The sequence below is a fragment of the Elgaria multicarinata genome, chromosome 15 (genome assembly GCF_023053635.1).
Source record: "Elgaria multicarinata webbii isolate HBS135686 ecotype San Diego chromosome 15, rElgMul1.1.pri, whole genome shotgun sequence".
Classification (NCBI taxonomy): domain Eukaryota; kingdom Metazoa; phylum Chordata; class Lepidosauria; order Squamata; family Anguidae; genus Elgaria; species Elgaria multicarinata.
This window is the reverse complement of record NC_086185.1, coordinates 18,767,188-18,789,514: the sequence shown is the minus strand read 5'-3', so window position 1 is coordinate 18,789,514 and position 22,327 is coordinate 18,767,188.

Here is a 22,327-nt window from a genome sequence, read left to right as displayed (position 1 = left end):
ATTTTGCATATTAGTTTTTAAATGTTCAGTGTTTTTAATCTTTGTAAACCGCTTAGAGAATATAAATGCAAATAATAATAATAATAATAATAATAATAATAATAATAATAATAATAATTGTTTCCTTTATATCCCACCTTTTTTCCTCCAAGGAGCCCAAGGTGGCGTAAATAATCCTCCTCCTCTCCATTTTATCCTCACAACAACAACCCTGTGAGAGTGTGTGGCTGGCCCAAAGTAATCCAGTGGGTTTCCATGGCTGAGTAGGGGCTAGAACCTAGATCTCCTGACTCCCAGTCCAACACTTTATTAATAATAATAAAATTAGGAGTAAGAACTGAGAGAGTTAAGCTGGAGACCAAGCCAAGTCTCAGAATAAGTGACAGGTGATGTCCCAGTCTAAACAATAAGGCTTTCTTACCCTTCGAACTAGATTGGGTAAATGGCACCAGTCCAACACTCAGGAACTCTTCACTGCCAGGAAGATGCTCAGAACTGTAGCCTTAGTGGTTTGTCACACAGATGCCAAGGTATACAGAGCTGTGAGTTGTACAGTATCTCTTGTGGCTACTGCTAAGAGAGTGATCCTGGAATTTTGGCTCCCCAGGTGATTCCATAGTCTGACTTTATATTTGGGCTGACCTACCATTTTGATAAAATAGTTAAGAGCAGAGACACCACACTGACAACAAAGGTCCGCATAGTTAAAGCAATGGTATTCCCCATAGTAACCTATGGCTGCGAGAGCTGGACCATAAGGAAAGCTGAGCGAAGGAAGATAGATGCTTTTGAACTGTGGTGTTGGAGGAAAATTCTGAGAGTGCCTTGGACTGCAAGAAGATCAAACCAGTCCATACTCCAGGAAATAAAGCCAGACTGCCCACTTGAGGGAATGGTATTAAAGCCAAAACTGAAGTACTTTGGCCACATAATGAGAAGACAGGACACCCTGGAGAAGAGGCTGATGCTAGGGAAAGTGGAAGGCAAAAGGAAGAGGGGCCGACCAAGGGCAAGATGGATGGATGATATTCTGGAGGTGACAGACTTGACCTTGGGGGAGCTAGGGGTGGCAATGGCTGACAGAAAGCTCTGGCGTGGGCTGGTCCATGAAGTCACGAAGAGTCGGAAGCGACTGAACGAATAAACAACAACAAAAGCTCTCTGATCTTGCACTGTAAGTTGTTGATAAAACAGTCTGTGCTTTAGACGTTCCATACAAGTCAGGGTAACAATAATCTAAATGCCAGCAATTCTGACTCTGTATGATAATAAATGTAGGGGTGTGTATGGAAAGTTATACCAAAAAAAAAAAAAAAAAGATTCTAAAGGGATTCTTTTCACCCCCTCTCATGCACACACAATAAATATATAATTATATAATTTTATTGAAGTTGGTTGTGTTCATGTTGTATGTGCCCAGAGGCCAGATTTATTGCAATTTCCTTGAATCAATGGGTGGTATCTTTGATTTATTATCTTATGTATTAGATTCAGCAGATGATGTATCTAATTCAGTAGGTGATGTTTCTGGTTCAAAAGGTGATGCATCTAATTCAGGTGATAGATCTGGGCTCAGCAAAGTAATATATCTCATTCAGCAGGTGATATACCCCCATTCCTCCTATGATCTATCGGATGTACTAAGTGATATATTGAATTCAGTGAGTAATATATCTCGTTCGGTGTATGATCTGTCTCCTCAATGAGTAATTCATTTTCTTGAAGTGATTACGGCTTTAGTGTGAGATGTAAAATGCAATCAGGTGTAGTAGCTTATTTCTCCCTACAATATCTGTTATTGCAATGCATATTAATAGTAAATATTCAGAAATGGAATTCAGCCTAGGACAGATATACTTTCCAGGATTGGACATCATTTCATAATAATTACATTGTTGGGAAGCCCAGGGAAGTATGCTGATAGACCTAAGTGGTTCAAAAAATAAGTTGGACTGATGAAAATGCCGAAGGACACATTTCAAAATGTGTTTTCGGTATCTTGTTTTTCGGGACAATGTAGTAAATGAAATGTTCTAGGAATCCCACTGGACTAGACATTTTGTGACTCAGGATTTCAACACAGTCTGGACTAGGGACCTAGCCTGCAATGTTGATTAAAGATTTAAGAATCAGATGTATCAAAGGGTGAGAAATTCACTTCCGTTCGGTCGTGATAACAATTTACCAAAAATTGGAATAAATAAATAAAGTTGGGAGAAGCCCGCTCCCTGCCCAGCTGGAACAGCTTGGGGGGCAGCTTTTGCGGGTGGGGAGGGGGAGGAAGAAAGACACTAAACATGCAATTTCAATCGGGCAGCATAAAGCGTGGGCGGGGTAGCATATCCATGAATAAATAAAGAGGCCCTAATTTTACACAAAGCTCTGGTGTCTGTGTTTTATTTCTGGTATTCCACTGTCTGTTCACAATTTCAGGTTTTACTCTTTCGCTTCTCGGCTCCCACCCTCCCTCCGTTTAAGTAGTATGGGATTAGCCAGTTGCCTCCTTTGGAGTTGGGGCTGAATAGGAATTTTTACCTGCTTGGTTTTTGCCTACTCCAAAGTGGAATTATGACTATCGGAGGATGAATAAATAGGTGAATTAGTTTGGTTGACAGGGGTGTTTGCACACTATTACAATAGAGATGGTGAGCCCTCTGGTACCTTGTGGTGATTGGCATACCCAGAGGTCCTGCTACTCGGAGCAGCTTCGTGTCAGGATAGGGTGTGACTTTGGGGACCCTCCAGTCTCATCTACTCGGAGCTCTGCAGCCCTGAGTGGGGATGACGCAGGCCGTTCCCTCCATACACTGAAGTATAGCTTGAATAAGGTGCTCAATGGAGTGGCTCGCCCTTATTGGTAGGAAAGGTGCCTGAAAAAAGGGTATGAGAGATTCCTGCACTTTCACCTGCAGATCCAGGGAGGGGTGAAGTTCCCTTAATTAAATAAAGAGGCCCTAGATTTATCCCAAGCTCTGGTGTCTGTGTCTTTATTCCGTGCTTCCTTCTCCACTCGCAAATCAAAAATAACAGATTCATTCATCCAGGTCCAGAGCTTTGATTGCTTAGCCTTTAAAAGTCTGGTTTGGGATCTCCGTGTATTCAACCATGTTCATGCTTAATTAGGGTGGCCATTTCTTCTTTTTACCTGACAGGCTCCTCACTAGGGTTGTCATGAGCACCCAACTGGGTCTGAAGGTCTGGTGGAGCCCTCTGTGTCTGCTCCCCTGGACCCAGTTGGGGCTCCTCTCGAGAGCGTGGTCCCCCCATGTTCTCGTGAGGCCCTGGCAAGTGTTCAGCAGCCATAGTCAAGCACTTCCCCTTTCCTGGGTCAATTGCAGCTGCCATTGATGTACTGGGTGTAAGTGTGCATTTTCAGGAGCCTCAGTGAATTGCACACAGCCCACCACAGCAATGGTGTCCTTAATGGCCCCATTGATGCAAGGATAAAGGTGAGAATGCTCCATTGGTGCAGGGAAGATGCCTCATCTTTAACAGCTGTATAGCAGGTACCTACAGCCTGCTCCTCTTCATGCTGAGAATAACTGTAGTTATTGCATTTGTCTTGGTGAGATTACAGTTTCATTTTGATAAGGATTTGCTAAAAGTCACATTCCCCCCCCCCCTTCAAATTCAGGAGAGAAAAAACTTGAGATTTTAAAACATTTTATTGTGGGAGTAAGCTAAACTGATTAATTTGTGCATCCTTATCCAAAAATGTATTTCTCTGCTATACAAGATTCCATTACTTTTGAAAGCAAAGTAGGGAGATTCTCGGGAGGAGTAAGTATTTCTACGTTACTGTTAATTTAACATTATGTTAATTTAATTTAATTTAATTTAATTAGATACCACCTGCACAATATATAAATTGTGCAGGTAGCATCTTACTGCTCTGAGGTAGATGGAACTGATTTTCTGAATATGTTCAAATGTTCAAATGGCAGTGCTCAAAGAGCAGATTTACACCACATTGGTAGTTGTGTTCCAAGGCTCAATCATATTGGCTTCAGATAAAATATATTATTCAGGAGATGGCTGGGGTAATGGTGAATTATGGTGCTTGAACAGCTCTTTATGGTTACTTAGATGATGATAGATTTTTTAAAAAAATTGTTTTCAATTTTAGTTTTTAGCTTAGTTGTCGTTTTAAGGGCAGTATAATACTAATTTCTTTTTTAAGCTGGGGAAATTCTGTTATAAAAATAAATGAATATATCCAGTTTAAATCTAGACTTAAGCCTAACTAAGGTTGGCTCAAGCTCCTCAAAGGGCCAATCTACACCAAGCAGGATATAACACTTTGAAAACAGTATGAAAATGGTATTTGTAATATGTCCTGGGCCTGAACAGTTGTCATAACCAATATAAACCATTATAAGCAGTCGTGTAGATCCTGCCCAGGTCATGGAACTGGAAGTTAAGGCTGATGCCTTAACAGACGTGCACCATGAGCAGTAATTATGTTATGTAATGCCACTTGCTTACAACTTACCCTCAATGCTTCCACACTTTCTTTTCGTCTTCCAAGCCTACATTCTGATGGGGAGGACAACAAAGATGTCCCAAGTTGTCCTAGTCTTGTATTATGTTATGAAACACCTGAACCTTACTGTATTGCTAAAGGGATCCTCCTGTGTGTTGACCCATGCCCGTTCGTTGCTTGCAAGCAAACACAATTTTCTGAACAAGGATTTTTGTTTTGTTTTGTTGTTGTTAAAAAGTCCTTTTAACAAGAAGAGCCACTTACTCACTGTTCAGCCGCTCAGCAGGCAGCAGCACACTGGACTGCTCCAAGGGAGGAAATCCTTTATCGGCCTTTCCAGAAAACTCAAGCAACCAGAGAGTCTGCAAAGACAGAACATGATTTTAAAAAGAAAAAGAAAAAAGAAAAAAAATGAAAGAAAAGTAAAAAGTAAAATACAGAACAAGCACTTGCCACTCAGGCCTTAGCTAGATCTAAGGTTTATCTTGGGATCGTCCTGGGGTCATCCCTGTTCATGTAAATGAGTCTCACGCCACAGCTAGACCTAAGGTTTATCCCGGTATCATCCAGGGTTTGCCCCTGCCTGAGCGCTGGATCCCCTGTGTGTCACCTAGATGAACAGGTTTGACCCCTGGACGATCCAGGGATAAACCTTAGGTCTAGCTGTGGCCATAGAATCATAGAATAGCAGAGTTGGAAGGGGCCTACAAGGCATCGAGTCCAACCCCCTGCTCAATGCAGGAATCCACCCTAAAGCATCCCCGACAGATGCTTGTCCAGCTGCTTCTTGAAGGCCTCTAGTGTGGGAGAGCCCACAACCTCCCTAGGTAACTGATTCCATTGTCGCACTGCTCTAACAGTCAGGAAGTTTTTCCTGATGTCCTGCTGGAATCTGGCTTCCTTTAACTTGAGCCCGTTATTCCGTGTCCTGCACTCTGGGAGGACCGAGAAGAGATCCTGGCCCTCCTCTGTGTGACAACCTTTTAAGTATTTGAAGAGTGCTATCATGTCTCCCATACAGGGGATCCTGGGTGCAGGCAGGGATGACCCCGGGACAATCCCAGGATAAACCTTAGGTCTAGCTAAGGCCTCAGTCACCTTACAGTGACGGAGGTAAGCACTGAAGCTCTGCACATTGAGACATTTCCCTGGAATTCTCAGGTGCAGTTTCTCTTTGCCCTTCCTCCCACTGAACAGTCAAAAATAAATAGATCTAAAAATTTGGCACAGTACTTATGTGTGTGTGTGTACATGCACTTCCAAATGTTGTATTACATATTTTGCACACATACTGCACACACACACACCTTAAAAATATCTGGGAAGCAGTCCTTAGAGAACAAAGTCTTAGACATTTCCCAGAAGAGTAACTCTTTCAAATATTGCTTTAGGCAAAAGCGGGTAGCGTCTAGATCCCCAAGGAGAATGAAACAATCTGTCCATTCCTATAGTGGAAGAAAAAAGCATCTTCTAAAATGGTTATTGACAGGGATGAGTGAACAAATGGTTTTCATGATCCCAGAGACTCTCAAATACCACTTTGAAACTTGGCTCACCCCGTGCCCTAAGTTCAATTGTGCTCTCTCACTCTCCTATGTTAAATTCAGAAAAAAAGTTTTAATTTTGAGCAGGAAAAAATGGACCTAAACTAAAAAAAAGTGCAATAAATTGTGCACTTTTCCTCCATAGAGTAAAACCTGAAAATGTGTGATTTTGCAAAAGTGTGCACTTTTTAGAGTATATATTAAAATTGCATATTTTTCAACTGCAAATGCAGGTTTGGGAAATGGCACACACGTGGTTTTTGTTATTGGAAATTAGAGTGCCTAAACTGATAATGTAAGGAATTATTGTGGTATCTTAGAATGTCTTCAGCCTATTTCAGAACACAGGGGTGTGCTGTAAGCATTAAATCTAAAGGATATAAAATAAAAAAGCTTTGCTTTGAATTGTTAGGTACAGATGACAGTTTGCTGCTCATGGTAGCTGAAACACTATAAGTAATATTCCTGGTCTAATACTTTGTTTTGGCTTTTGTATAACAAAAATAATAACAACAATAAAAGTCACTGTAGAGCAATGGTATTTTTTTACTTTGTTTAGGTATTTCAGGTTATCCTTCTTACTACTACAGGGGAGTGATGCATTTTCCTTTATCTTTGGGAATTCCCTAGTCAGCCCCAATTTTTGAAGCTAGTTCCTAGAATGTGGAATAGTGGTGGTAGGTTATTTCAGCACTAATTAATACAGTACTTTTATTAGTTCATTAAAATAATCACAAGAATTCCTTTATCTTTGTTCTGGACTCTCATATATATGTGTGTTTGTTTTCTTGTTTATATATTGTGTAGTAATAGGCCATTGAAGAAGACTTGTGGAAGTGAAGAATGAGACGAGACACAAGAGTGGAATTAAATATGGGCCACATTTATTAAAAGATCTGCAAATGGGGGAAGGCCTAAGCGGGCATCATCTATTGGCCACTTATGAGGCCAATGTTGGGATCGGGCGAGGCAATCATGGTCTGTCCAGTGGTGCTTGTTCCTTCGCCACAAGATGGGCTTCTCCCTCCTGGTGTCAAACCCCACTCAGGCTGCAGGGCTCAGTTTGAGGAGGGTTGGGCTCAAAGGTAACCTTATCTCACCAGCTGGTGCAGCAGGGCTCCCAGTGGTTGGCCCTCAGGGATTACCTCTCACCATAACAGTGCCTGTGAATGCTCACCAATTTACACCTCATACCAGATGCTCACTCCTATCCTACCCAACAAATGTGACCAAATTGCAAAACCGAATCAACCTAATTATACCCCCTGCCTGTTGTACAGTGTGAAGTAGGCAAAAACACACACCTCAGAACCAAGTTAGATTATGAGCAACAAATTCCTACTTGGCCTTTGAAAAGACGACCAGTGAACCCACACTGCCTACAAGGAGGGAGGGAGGGAGTCGCACAGCAAAAGAGGCAGATGGGAAGGGTGAGCCAGCTTTTATAGCTCCTTAGTCCCCTCCCAGTGCAAGTGACACCAAACAGAATCAGCTGATGGCTGACTTCCACATCCCGTTTCGCCACCCCCACCTGCAATTAGCCTTCCCATGCCCAGGCTTTTGCCAGGCATGGGTGTAACGCATTTCCAGTCAAAATGCATCTGGCCAAGACCTTCAAAGTATACAGAGCACTTTTATATTGTATTCTTAACCTCTAGTATATTGCACATTGTGAGTGCTCTTTATACACACACACACACACACACACACATGTTTATTTTAAGACGAAAACGTCACTATAAATCCATTATTATCTTAACTTTCTTGGCTTTTTAGCATACAGTTTTAGAGAGCATATGCACCTACTAACATTTGGGACTGAGAATGGGACATATTCACATTATTTGCATGTGCAAAATTCTTGTTCATCCCTTGTTTTTGATACTAGGAGGTGAGGGTGGTGCATCTGGTAATTGTTGACTTGCTCAGTTGCTAGGAATTTTCAGAACCCAAGAAGAGGAAAACTCAGTGTTGAAGGGAGGGGATGTGTACCGAGCTGGTGATGAAAAAGAAAAGGGAAAAAAGCCTTCCAAAATCTCATATCTTAGGCAAGAATTGTTAGCATTTCTAGTTCCTAGTTGTATCATTTTTGCCGAGTGCTGGGGGAGTTCCTTGGGTACTTTGTTGTAGCAGGTTTGCCTCAAAAAAGCTGGAGGCAAAAGCAGGTAAGAAGCCTAAATAACTGCAAACTTCTCACATATTTCTTTAAATGTCATCATCTTAATACTGTCATCTTTAGCTGTCACTGTGAACAATGATGAGAAAACCAAGACACAAATTTCATCCCATAAACTTTAACACACACACATATATAACTCTATACCTTTTTTGCTTTGGGGGAAAATATATAACATACAGCACCTCTAGAAACCAGCCAACCAGCCCGATTTGAAAATCTTAAGTGTCATTTGTGAAGTGGCTGATGTTCTAATACTTCCCTGTCTTTGCTTATAACTTCTTAAGTTCTTTCTTCTTCTCCTTTTTTTTTTAAAAAAGCCCTGATTTTTAAATAAACAAGGTTTGAACTTTTAATATAATTTATAATAATTCCTTAGAAGATTAAGCTTGTTAAGACTCTTAGCTTTTAAATTCTTAAAATACAGTCTTTAAATAAGCTTGTCTTTGCTGACCTGTCACCTTTAAGTTCTTTGGAAAAGAAGTTTGATTAAAGCCAGCATTAGCTAAGCCTTTTATTTAAATGGTTTTGGGGGAAAGTTTTAAATAGGTCATGTCATTCCAACTCCTCCCATCACCACCACCATTTCTGAGCCTTCGATAATGAATGTCAGCATCTTTCCTTTTATATTACCTTATTACTTAAAAAAAAGTCTTCTTGGATTTAATGAAACTGTCCTCACTAACCTTTAATTTGCAAGGGAAGTTAAATGAAGGTTCCGAGGATGTCAACAAGGGAGAAGGCCTTCTCAGTGGTGGCCCCTCGATTGTGGAACACTTGCCATAATGAAGCACACCTGGCGCCAATATTGTCATTTTTTGAAGCACCAGGTTTCCTCTGCTTCCAGGCATTATTTGACAGTTTATGATAGGGCTTTTTAATGGGTTCTAGGATTTTTAATGATTAAACGAGAGAGAGAGAGAGAGAGAGATTATTTATTGTATTTGCAGGGGTTTAATCTTTCTAAAGCACCAAGAATGCATAAAATATTGGGTTGTAAAAATGTAATAAATGAAAAGGAGGAAATATAGTTAAAGTTGGCTTGTTTTTTTAATTGGTCCATCCCAATATGGACAGGACTGAATCTCTAGCAGCCTCAGATTGAGGCATTCCCTTCCGCTGTCATGTGGATGTTGTGTGATTATCACTTTCCCATTGGTTGGTTGGTTTTTCAGCAGCAGTGGTAGCAGCAACAACCACAATTACCTTGTAAGTAAAGACATGGGTGGGGGGAGGAAAGAGAGGTGCTAATGAAAAATGTCACTGCATTAGCAAAGACCCTAAGAGAGACATTCCAGTTTTCCACAGTCTAGGGATCTCTCGATGTTCTGGACTACAATTCCATGCATTCCTAACCATTGGCTATTTGGGAGTTGACTATATTAGTGGGAGAGACTGAACTATATGAATTTCTGAAGGCAATGAGTTCCAATATAAGGTGCTATAAGGAGTTGTAAAGAAATGGATGTCATCTTCCTTCAAATTAGGAGACCAAGGCCAGATTTGCACCTAGCAGGATATATAACATGATGGAATTGGTTTGAAGATGGTATACAGAATGTGTCCTGGGCCCCAACTGTTGTCAGTGCACTTCAATACCATTATAAAGCAGTAGTGTAGATCCTGCTTGAGAGGGGAACATCTGGAGCCGACTGATGCTGAGGCTCATCCCATAGGATAGCAACCTAAATGAGTGATTTATTACAAGCTCATGGTTGGACACTCATGAAAGTTTGCAGGTCTCTAAATGACATTGTGAATAACCAGGACATCTCCTGTAGCATCTGTTGGAAATTCTGTCATGAAAAGAACCACTTTTAAAGTGGTAACTTCTGGAAAAAGTGGAATTGCCTGTCACTAGATGGTGCCGTCTCAATTGAAGTGAACACAATAAGCTCAGGGAGGAAGTATCCATTTCAAAATATGGGGTCTCCCCTCTCCATCCATGTAATGCAGCTCATAACAATGGAACCAAAAATAACAGGAAGCACAAACGCCCTACGTAAGCAACACAATTTCCCCTTAATGAAAAGACACACATGAGTCTGGATCCAACCCAAAATGTTTCACTGTGGTTGAAATGTGTTCCATTCCAATTCCTAAAGCACCTGACCAGACATTTATTTGTTTCAAAGCCTCCTCCCTCTGCCCCCCAACCCAAATGTTTATGCTTATGCACACTTTGTCTCCTAAGCTCATACACATCAGAGGAACTGAAAAAATAGGATCCTAAAGCTCCCCTTATTAGCATGCATTCAGCTCTTTGGGGTGTTTTCAGCTGTGTAACTCTGGGCTCGTTAACTTAGCAAGTGGTCATTACTTAGATAGTTTTATCTGCAATAATTGCTTAAGTGTTGTCATCATTTAGCATTTGCTCATGGGGAAGTTCCAATGAAGAACTTTCATTTCTCTGTGGTGACCAGAATCACAAAGCAATACCTTTTAAACTCCTATCACAGCTATTAAACAAAAATAAAGCACTCTTTGCATAAGTGGGTTCTGTGGAGGGTGGAGTGACTCTTGGGGTTGGGATGGGAGAGTAGAGAGGAGATTTTTTGTGTGTGTGCCCTTAGGAAGTTTGAGCTATTAAGAAGATTGTCACAGCACTAATAAAATCTAAACACTTATAGTCAAATCTTATTCCTGATGCTGCTAAATGGGAACTTACAACTTAACATAATAGGCAATTTAGCATATAAATGTACCCCATAAAAGCTTGATGTTGGCAGTGCAGAACAATAAATGTTAACCTTCGGGCAAGTTGTTATGGAGTGCTAAAGGCACTTGCAATTTTAATGAACTTGTTTGTACATAGGAGGCATTGACACCAAACACCAGAATTCATTTACCACCCCTGGTGGGACACCTTCAAACAATAATAATAATAACCAGATCTCCTGGGGCTTTCAAGGGAGTGACTGCCTCTCTTCACCATTCAGTAGTTAACTGTTATCCTGTAACTTTTACTCTTTTCAATCTTCCACTGTGTAGTCGTTTGGGAAATTTTGTTTTCTATAATTTTGTTTCCATAATGGATGCTGTACATGGAGGTGCATCCCTTTGTAGCTGGCCATCCACTGATAAAAGGATTAGAACCAAGCTCTAAGAAAATTTCCCTAGATGCCATCAAGTAAAGTTATTTGAGGAGAACCATTCACTTGAAAGGTGAGCAAGCTGAACCTCTAATTTCCACCTTTGGCATATTGCTTACTTATTGATCACACTGTTCCTGTTCATAACCAGTGGCTACTAGGTGGGAGAAGATTGCATCAACAGATTACGTTTCCATGAGCAGGTATCTACCAAGGAGAGGGCCTTTTCAGTTGTGGCACCCCAGTTGTAGAATGCGCTCCCCAGAGAGCCTTTTGGGCACCAGGTAAAAATATTCTTATTCTCCCAGGCATTTTAATCCACCAGTTTTTGTTGTTTATAAATATGGCCTCTCCTTCCACAGGTATTCCATGTATGCCTAAAAGGGATTTCACAAACTGTGAACTTTCTTTTGTCCAACAGTCCACCAAAGCTGGAACTAACAAGTCACTTTGCAGACACAAAGTAGATTTATTTCATCTGGATACATTTATCTGGGTCACAGCTCCTGGTAATGACAAAAAAGTGTTTCCTGGCTACTTACTTCCAGGTACCAATATATAAGTAGGTCAACATTAAAACCAAGAATGCAATAAAAATATATTTTGAAAGACTTGAGAACAATATTAGTCTGGGAAGTAGTCTTCAGTATTGGTAATATTATTCCTGATGTTGTTAGTTACATTTATATCAATTCATTATTACATTTCTGCCTGCATTTCCATAAAAAAAAAAAACCATCCAAGGTAGTTAGCAAGTGTAAAATCTACAATAAACATCACTAAAGTTAAAGTTAAACCACAGAACAGCAGAGAAAGCCAATGTATTGTTGTATAGGCTAAATATCTATTTAATTAAATAAAAGATTTTCCTCCTGCTGGTGGAAGGCCATTAGTGAGCTGTCCAGATGAGCTTCTCTTGGGAGGGACTTCCAAAATGTGCAAGAAGTGCAAAGTGACATACCTTGCTTTTCTCTTTTATCCTCAAACTAATTTGATAAGATAAGTTGGGCTGAAGAATAATTCCCATTGCCTCTGTGACTCAGCATATTTAAAATTAGTTGGGGAGGGGCAGTAATAGCTCAGGAAATAACCAGAAAGGCAGGCACAGTACGGTTGTTCTGGTCACCAAAGCATCCACAATTTTTCTTTTTTTGCTCGCTTGCTCCTTGAGAACCTTTTCAATAGTGTAATGAATACTTCCCTTCTTTCAGCAGTGTGCTTTTCCCACTCCAAAACATGAAGAAATCATTCTTGAAATGCTGTAAGTTATCATTTGCTTTCTTTAAGTCACAGGGGCAGGGCAGGCATGTGGAGGGGGGTTAGTCTGACCTTGAGATATTAAATTGCTTTTTCCAAGCTCGAAGAGTTGACAGTTTCTTTTGTTCATACTGAAAGCTCTTCACAACGTAAGTGCTAGCTTGCTTTTGTGAAATGGAACTTGCCTCATAGTGTATGCCTATTGTTAGGACAGGTTGTTGTTTTTTAGCGAGGGTAGAGGATGTTTCATACCTTAGTGTCGCACGAATACATAGTATATCATTTGTGAAGAGGACACAGAGTACATAACAATGTAATAAGACGTATGCTGGATCAGACCATGGGTCCATCTACTGTATTCCAGTATTCTGTTCACACAGTGGGCAACCTGGTGCTCCCAGGAAACCCACAAGTAGTTCATAAATGCAACAGCACCCTCCCACACATGTTCACCAGCAACTGGTCTTCATAGGCATAATGGTTTTGATACTGGAGGTAGCATATAGACATCAGGACTGGTAGCAATTGATAGCCTTCTCCCCCAGGAATTTGACTACACACATCCCCTTTAAAGCCATCATATGGTGGCCATCACAACACCTTGTGGTGGCAAATTCTACTGTATAACTATGCATTCTGTGAAGATCCAGGAAGGGTTGTAGCGCAGTAGAAGAGCACACACAGGACATGCAGAAGGTCCAGGGTTGAATCTCTGTCCATGTAGGGATGGGAAGGATTTTTGTTTGATAGACTAGATAGCTTCTGCCAATGGACTGATTCGGTATAAGACCTATTTCTAAGGTTGGAACTTTTTTCACAGGTTTTGCTCATAGCCATTAAAAGTATTGAGAGATGTGTGCACGCACATGCTAAAGATGGAGAAATCTGTCAGTTTAATTTTCTCCTACATTCAGGTTTTCCTTCTTCTTTTAAAATCAAGTTATTTCCCATCTACATAAACAAATTCTGAACCATCCCTAGAACATGCCACTCACATGTGCATGCATTTGCTCCTCCACCCCAGTCATTCAGAAAAGATTTACTTCCTGAGCCTGGACAAGTAATGGTTGAAATTCATCTTCTGAACAAGCATGGTAACAACAAGCGTTGCTCACCTTAGCTGGACTGTCTAGCATCCAACTAAATGATGATCTATTCTGTTCTAGCTCAACTTTTCCATATCTGAACATCAACATGAATATGCTGTAGATGGACAATGTAGGCAATCCCCATATGGTCTTGCTCATTCTCGGGTATCTAGATATTGCCTGGGTTTGGAAGAAGGCTATGGCCATGGCTAGACGAGGGGGGTTGAGGGTGACAATCTCGTGATTTTATGATTGCAAGGTCGTTGCCCTCATCTACATGCAGTGTGCAACGTCCAGGAAGGAAAAGGACATCATGCCCGCCATTTTGTTTTTTGTTTTTTATCAAGAAAGAGCGCATGAGCGCTCGTGCGCAGAAGGTAAGTTTTTTTTTTAAAAAAAAGCTCCGTTCCTGCTCCCCCCACCCATCCCCGATGGGCACAGAGCTCCTGAGGAGCTCTGTACCCGATGCCCGGCTTTCGCCTCCTCACAGATACTCATGAGGAGCCAGGACAAACCATGACGCCTGGCCACACGTTCCACGGTCTCGAGATCAGCCCGAAATCATGGGAAAAGTGGGCTAGAAGGGTAGGGCGAGATCCTGGGGAAAGGGAGGGATCATCCCTCCCTGCTTGAGATCCCCTGTGCATCATGTGAATGCACAGGGATGATCCCAGGGTGATCCCTGGGATATCGCCCCATCTAGCTATGGCCTATGTATACATACACACACGTACTAAAACTTCCCTCAGAAAGTGTGTGTCTTCAAAGCATTGTTATTCTAGACAAATGAACCTGGACATATCCCAGATATACCCACTATGATACATAATTGTATGTGGCAAATACATTATATTGAAACCAGCCAGGCTTTCTAGCTATTAATTCCAGACAGGATGTGTTATGCCGGAAAGGAATAATCAGTGTTCACGTAGCAACTTTTTAGGGCAGCTGGCCCTTTCCCTTTGCCAATTACTTATGCACAGAAGGGAAGATTCTATTTGGTTATTTCTCCAGGTAAACACCACACATATTACATTTGGAAAACAAGTGACATTTACACAGCTGAGACAGCACTTATTCTTGTATTGGATTTGCGCCTCAACATTTGTAATAAAGCATGAATTATAGATAGAAACATCCCCTGCTTTGTTGAAATTGTTAAGGAATGCATTTGTTGACTAATTAAATACAAACACCTTTGTCAGACACCTGGATGAATTAAATTACCCCACTGATCTCCACCACCAGTATTCTATTAAAAAAATGGTAACAAGATTTACAGAACAATGCTTACTCAGAAGTAAGTGTCATTATGTTTAATGAGACTTAGTCCTAAACTTGGTGCCCTCCAGATATTTTGGACTACATCTCCCAGCATTCCTCATATTGGTCATACTGGTTGGAATTGATGGGAATTGAAGTCCAAAACATTGAAGATACTAGGTTGGGGCATGCTGGTGTATAAGATTGCAGACTAACAAAGTTATAGTTTATTAACGTTTTTTGTTTGGCCAAAATTTAGAGTATTGTAGTGATTAGATTGATTGTGCTATGAATCAGGAAATCCCTATTTTGTTTTTGGAGACTTGAGAACAAACATTTGTCCTAACCACATAAGGTTAGTCAGTGGTCCAGTTTGCATGTAGTGAGAAGCCGCCATGGGTGAATTTCTTCATCAGGTTTCTTGCTTGAGTCAGTGGCCACCGTTTTGAATAACCAGCATGCAGTGGAGGTATGGTGTAGCTTCTCTTTGTGTGAGAACCCAGCAGGATTGGGTTGTTGGGAGGGGCTGAAAAGACAGCCACAACCATAAAACAGCCCATGAGTGGATGATAAACTATCCCTCCCTGGGTTTGCACGTAACAAGATGCTACAGTGCACCCTCACTGCACCCTGAATTTTCAAAAATGGTGGTCAGTGCTTCAGTGAAAAGCCCTGTGGGGAAATGCACCCATGGCTTTTCATTTTGTGTGGACCAGGTCTGTAATTTCATTCCCCCACCCGCCAGCCCCCAAATCCATCTTCTCATTTCAGGCCTTTGCTAGACCTAAGGATTATCCCAGGCAAATTAAGGGGTTGTCCCTGCCTGCTTCCGGGATCCCTGCATGTCATTTGCATGCACAGGGATGATCCTGGGACAATCCTGGGATATAGGCCTGGTCTAGCCATGGCCTCAGTTGCCCATTTTGGCATGCCAAAATGAGAAATGGCAGTCAGGATGTATGCCTCGTGTCATTCTGATACAGCCCTATTCTATATGCGAATAGGAAGAAAGCTCTTCCACATTCTAAAAGATGCCTATGGGGAGTGTCTCCTCCAGAGTGTCTCTGCATGGAAAACTGGTTAAAATGTCATAATCTATAATAATGGTCGAGAAACCTCCGCCAGTCAGGATCCCCATACTATGAATGCAAGAGGCAAAAAAGAAGCTTTTGTGCGGCAAGTTGAGCAAATTACGCTCTATGAATGCATGATTACATCTGTTTCTCTATTGCTTAGGATGCTCCAGTCACAATAATTTTTCAGTCCTTGCTTATATAAACTACAGGTGAAGTGAGGCTGTTGTTTCATATCCCATTGCTGCTGAATGAGAGCAGTGTGCATATGAATGAGAGGAGTTAATATTTGATACAATTGTGTTCAGCTGCCTATACGCTCCCATTAAGTCCTGAATGGATTTAAAAGATGCAATTAGATACTAGAAGTGGGCTCTTTTGCATAGTATTTCTATGGCTTGAGGTTAAATTCAGCCTGTAATTCAAATGCAGAATAAGTGGAACATTGCTGTCCTTTATTTGTATTTGTGTTTAATAGCATTTGTGGCGTTATTGTTATTTTAAAGTTATTGTTGTTGTTGTTGTTGTTGTTATTATTATTACCACCACCCACCAGGTACTACCTTCAGGGAGGCAGTAAGAGAGCTAGTTACTTCTCAAGCATTTCCCAAATGTCAATGCCCAGTTAAGAGATGGAATGGTTGGAGAAGACATTGCAATTATGCACTCCTTATTGCAAGTATGACCTTGTTTGCTTCCTGGTCACCCTAACAGCATTTGCGCTGGAAGCTGCAGAATATAATGTTAATAATAAATAAAGAGGTACCTGTCCACTTTTAATAACCACTGAAGGCCCTGCTCCCTATGTTCCCAGCCATCAGGTGGATGGCAGCTAGAGACAGGGCCTTTTGAGTGATGGCACCTTGGCTTTGGAATACCTTCTCTAGGGCAGGCCCAGCAGTGCCAATACTGTCCTTCTTCCAGGTGCCAATGAAAGGTTCTTTTCATTTACCCACCTTAATTGGTGACTTCTGATGGGTTTTTTGAATAGCTCTGAGACCCAATTCACATTTGAAGTTCCATTTGTGCCTTTGCAAAATTGTGTTCCAGTGCCCATTTTTGTGAGATATTTATTTATTTATTTATTTATTACATTTATATACTGCTCCATAGCCGAAGTTCTCTGGGCGGTTTACAAAAGTTAAAAAACAGTGGACATTAAAAAGTATACAAAATTTAAAAACATCAAAAAATATAAAAACAACAGTATACAGTATCCATTTTTGTGGGATACTAATGCTACAAACAAACAAACCTCCAGAGAAATCAATGTGACCTTAATTAACAGCCCCACCAATTAAAATTGGATGTGTATGTATGATGGACATTTAGAACAGAATGATCATATCACCTAATCTCACTCAACAGCACTATTTTTTCCCCATGGAAAATTCACACTGTCACCTGCCAGTCATGAAGTGTTAAGCAATAAAGCAATGAAAAAGAAAATCAGAAATTACAACTACAATGAAATTCAAAGCAAATCCTCAGGGGACTTCTGCAGTTAGCTGTTCTTGAAGAATTACAAAGAGAGTAAACAAAAAATGAAACAGGGAAAAAATAAAGAAAACTCACTCTCCTCCCTGGGTCCCTCGTCCCATGAGCCAGACATCTCCTTTAACATATATTTCTTTTTATTTCAAAGTGCCACACTTTCAGTACTCCTTAATATCTTGGTGCACAAATACTAGAACATGGACATAATAATTGTGTACATGTGTAGAGCGAGACTGCGGGGATTAAGAGAGACCTGAAGTATTTTCCCCCTGACCTTCTGCAACAGTAGAGCTGTAATCACTTGATTAATTGAAGGGGGGGGGGACATTCAAACCTTTGAGCCCATACTATGGACTCAGGAGTAGGAATGGCTGAGAAATTAGTTTCGGTTCATTTTGACCAGAATTTATCGAGGCTGTAGCTCCCAGAATCAAATGCAGACACAAACACAATCTGTAGTCTGAAGTCCATACGTTTTGGAGCTTACAGTACAATTTGCGCAACAAAAAATGTGTTCCAAAATGTGTACTGTTTAAACTGTGTACTAGTAGTCAATGGGAGAAAATGTGTATATTTAAAAAATGGGTTTGGGGAAATGCACACAAAAATACACACAAAGTTTTGGGCAGACAGAAAACACAAAGTTGATCATCTGATACAGACATGAACTGGAATGGGTTTGAGGTAGAAAGAGGAATGTCGTGGGCATCTAGTTGATGCTTGAGGCTCAGCCATTAATTGCCAGCTACGCCTCCAGGACTTAGACCATTTACACCTGTACTTTTACATAAATGGCCTCTTTATGTCCATTTGTACAAAATCAGATTCACGTAAAAGGCCAAGCTACCGTTTTTATGCAAAATGGCCACTTGGCGAAGAGTGGGAGCCATGCACCAATTGCCAGGCACACAGGGACCACCCAACATCTCACTGGATGTGATGAGTAGGGTTGGGTGGCTGGCAGGGTCCAGTGAGCAGCATGAAAGCAGGATGAGGTGAGTTTGCATGTTCCTAGGTAGAACCTTGACAACTTATGCCTTTCTGCCATGCCTGGCATAGGCTGGATGTGGTGAGGCCATTGCAGGTGTGGGTAGGCATTGGGGCTTGCCAATGGCTGCCCAACATCACACCACTGAGGGGGGAGAGGGGACACGTAACCTATTTAAGAGTTCATGCCCCTCCCCTCCTTCTCTTTGGAAAAGCACTTCCTCCCTCCCTCTGCTGTAGGCCATGTAGGTTTGCTGGTCACCCTTTGGGGGCCAAGTAGGAATTTTTTTGCTCATAATTTGTAGTTGGTTGTGAGGTTTTTCACCTACTTCACACTACAAGACAGGCTAGGGAGTAATAAATAGGTTGATTGGAATTAATTTGGTTACATTTCAGGGGGTTGGACTCGATGGCCTTTTAGGCCCCTTCCAACTTTATGATTCTATGATCTGCAGATGGATAGGGTTGGCAAGCATTCCACAGCACCAAGTGGTGATGGGTAATGCCTGAGGCTCAGCAGCTGCAAACCCTGTGGCCCAGCTGCTGAAATAAGAGTTAACCTTGAGGCCAACCTTTCTCACCAACTCAGAGTCTTGTGGCACAAGGCAGGTGACATTGGCAGGCCTACCATCCCAAAAGGAAGAGCCAGGGGGTGGTGACAATCAGCTGTCCACCCTGGCTTGGAATGGTTCACCCTGTTGAATTACGACTTACACCATGTTAAGAAAGACGCCCGCTTTAGTTTCCTTTCTGCAGTTCTATCAATAAATGTGGCCCTGTTTAAACTCAACACTTGTGTTACCTCCTTATTTTCCACACTCCACTTGCTCTCAGTGAGTTTTGCCGAATTGCACATATCTGCTTTGGAGCCCTAGGTAGCTCAACTTCCCAGGCTCCTTGCAGTTGGAACACTAATATTGCAGCAGCCATGTCTCCAAAGAGAGGGTGTCAAGGTTCCTCCTTTACCTGGATCCCTTGATCAACTCCTTCAAGATATTTTGCCTCTTTATGAGCCCTACTTTCCATCCAATGTCAAGTTTTTACTTTCCCCTCTGAGTAATGTGGGGTTTAGGCCTTAGGCGTGGTGTAAATGACACTCCTGAACACCAGGTTTTAACAACAACTATTTACTTAGTAATATAAGGCAAAGTCACATAAACTTAAAGCACCTACACAAATAGAGCTGTAAGACAGCAAAAGGCATTTATAATGGAAATAAAAGAAATAAAACCACGGTTTCCTGTAGCCTAGCTACGCTTTCACATGTAGGCTTTGGCCTAGAGTCCCTTCCACCCTTCTCCTGGCTGTTCTTTTTCAGAGTCGCTCTCTGCAGCTCCTTCTGTCATTTTCTCCCTGTGTACAGTTAATTCCACCCCTTTTTATACCCTCCCCCAGAACTGAAAACATACAGTCAGGTGACCTAAAACTGGGGAAATGAAACTTAACTCCTTTAGGGGGGAAATGAAACTCAGGAATGCCCCCTCCCATCAGGAGATTTTTTGAACCTTCAGGCTTAAACCAAACCCAAGCTTTTGTAGGCCTCAACCCTAGGGTGACCGTATGAAAAGGAGGACAGGGCTCCTGTATCTTTAACAGTTGTATTGAAAAGGGAATTTCAGCAGGGGTCACTTGTATGCATGTCGCACCTGGTGAAATTTCCTCTTCATCACAACAGTTAAAGCTGCAGGAGCTATACTGCAGCTATACTGTGTCCAGATTTAAAAGAGGGCAGGGCACCTGCAGATTTAACTGTTGTGATGAAGAGGAAATTTCACCAGGTTCTCCATATATACAAATGACACCTGCTGAAATTCCCTTTTCAGTACAACTGTTAAAGATACAGGAGCCCTGTCCTCCTTTTCATATGGTCACCCTACTCAACCCTTCACAGAGGGATAGAGGCAGTACCAGATCTACATATATGGTACAGACTAGGGTGACCATATGGAAAGGAGGACAGGGCTCCTGTATCTTAAACTGTTGCATAGAAAAGGGAATTTCATCAGGTGTCATTTGTATGCATGCAGCACTTGGTGAATTTCCATCTTCATCACAATAGTTTAAGCTGCAGGAGTTATACTAGAGTGACCAGATACAAAAGAGGGCAGGGCTCCTGCAGCTTTAATTGTTGTGATGAAGAGGGAATTTCACCAGGTGCTGCATGCATACAAATGACACCTGCTGAAATTCCTTTCTCTATACAACTGTTAAAGGTACAGGAGCCCTGTCCTCCTTTTCATATGGTCACCCTAGTACAGACCTTCCATAACACTTGCATGCTTGAATCATTTCCCATATTTAAACAGGAACTGCCATGCCCTAGAAAACTAGCATACCAGAAATAAAGGGTTTAACCTTGTCTTCTCCCTGACAAGGTAGATTTCTATATGTAGGGAGATGTTTTACATGGATGGCATTTCAGGTATGTGACCCCTCATTTGCATTCCAGTGGATTGAACTTCGTTCAATTTGCATTTTCAAAACAGGCTTGAAAGCTTACAATGAGAGAGAGGGCAGACACTCACTGTGTTAGCTTGATCATCAAGCAAAGCTCTCTGTGAACAGCCATAAAACATGGTAAATTTCTTTCCTTTCCATGCCTTTACAACATGACTATGGATTATTTTCAGTTTTCCTTTTAGTACAATATAATCACGATTTAACATCTACTCTGGCTGAAAAAGATTAGGAAGTTTGATTTTTTTAAAACACACACACACACACCAAGAAACAAAACTGGGCTCTTTAGCAGAAACATGCATTTGCTGTCAAAGCAAAAAAGAAAAACCACCATCCATTGTTTAATTGAATGGTGACAGCAGTTATTTTCTTCCCCCATGAAGAAAACAAAAGTGCCTTAAATCTTTGTGCTAATTTACAGGTAAAGTTTTCAAAATTAAGTCAGGTAAATCCTTGTTCTTTCATCATCTTGGCATTAAAATGATGGCTGTTTGTTTTTCATTTAGGGCTTGTCAGCTATATCATTTTCCCTCAGTGGCATAATCCTCATGAAGCTCATTTCAACCAATATCACATCACTGCCTATATATACCAGTTGCTGAGGAACATGGGCGGTAAGGTCTTGTTGCACTCATGTACTGCTTGTGGGTTCCTGATCAACAGGTGGAGGGCCACTATGGGCTCACCTACACCAAGCAGGATATTCCACTATGAAAGCAGTATATAAAAGGCAGGAGCCACACCACTGCTTTGTACTGATATTGAAGTGCACTGCAGGATCTACACTACTGCTTTATAGTGGTAATGAAGTGTACTGACAACTGTTGGGGCCCATGACACATCTACACTAAGCAGGATATAACACTATGGAAGCAGTATGAAAGCAGTATATGGTCTGTGTCAATGAGCCACAACAGTTGTCAGTACACTTCAATACCCCTATAAAGCAGTAGTGTGGCTCCTGCCTTTTATATACCAGTTTCATAGTGGAATATCCTGCTTTGTGTAGATGTGCCCTGTGTGAAAAGAGTGCTGGACTAGATACACCATTGGTCTGTATCTAGTATGTAGCTAGTCTAATGTTCTTATTCTTACTGTTTTGTATTTCCTCCTTTATAAGCAAACCCACAGCAGCAGCACATTTGTAATGTAAAAGCATAATTAAGGACTGTTAAGCTAGATAGCAGAGTGCCCTTCTAAGGTACTGAGGATGAGAGAGCTTTACAGAATGGGGTTTTAACTGAGAGAGTAAACGGCTAACAATTTATTGGAAAATCATTAATGCTGTCCTAGAGAAGGGTGGAGTAAAGGGAAATAAAATCAAGAAACAAATCAAGGAGACTGCATTTTTAGTGTCAGAGGGTTCCAAAAAAGAGGCAGAGAGAGAGTGGGCTTTCATGAATCACA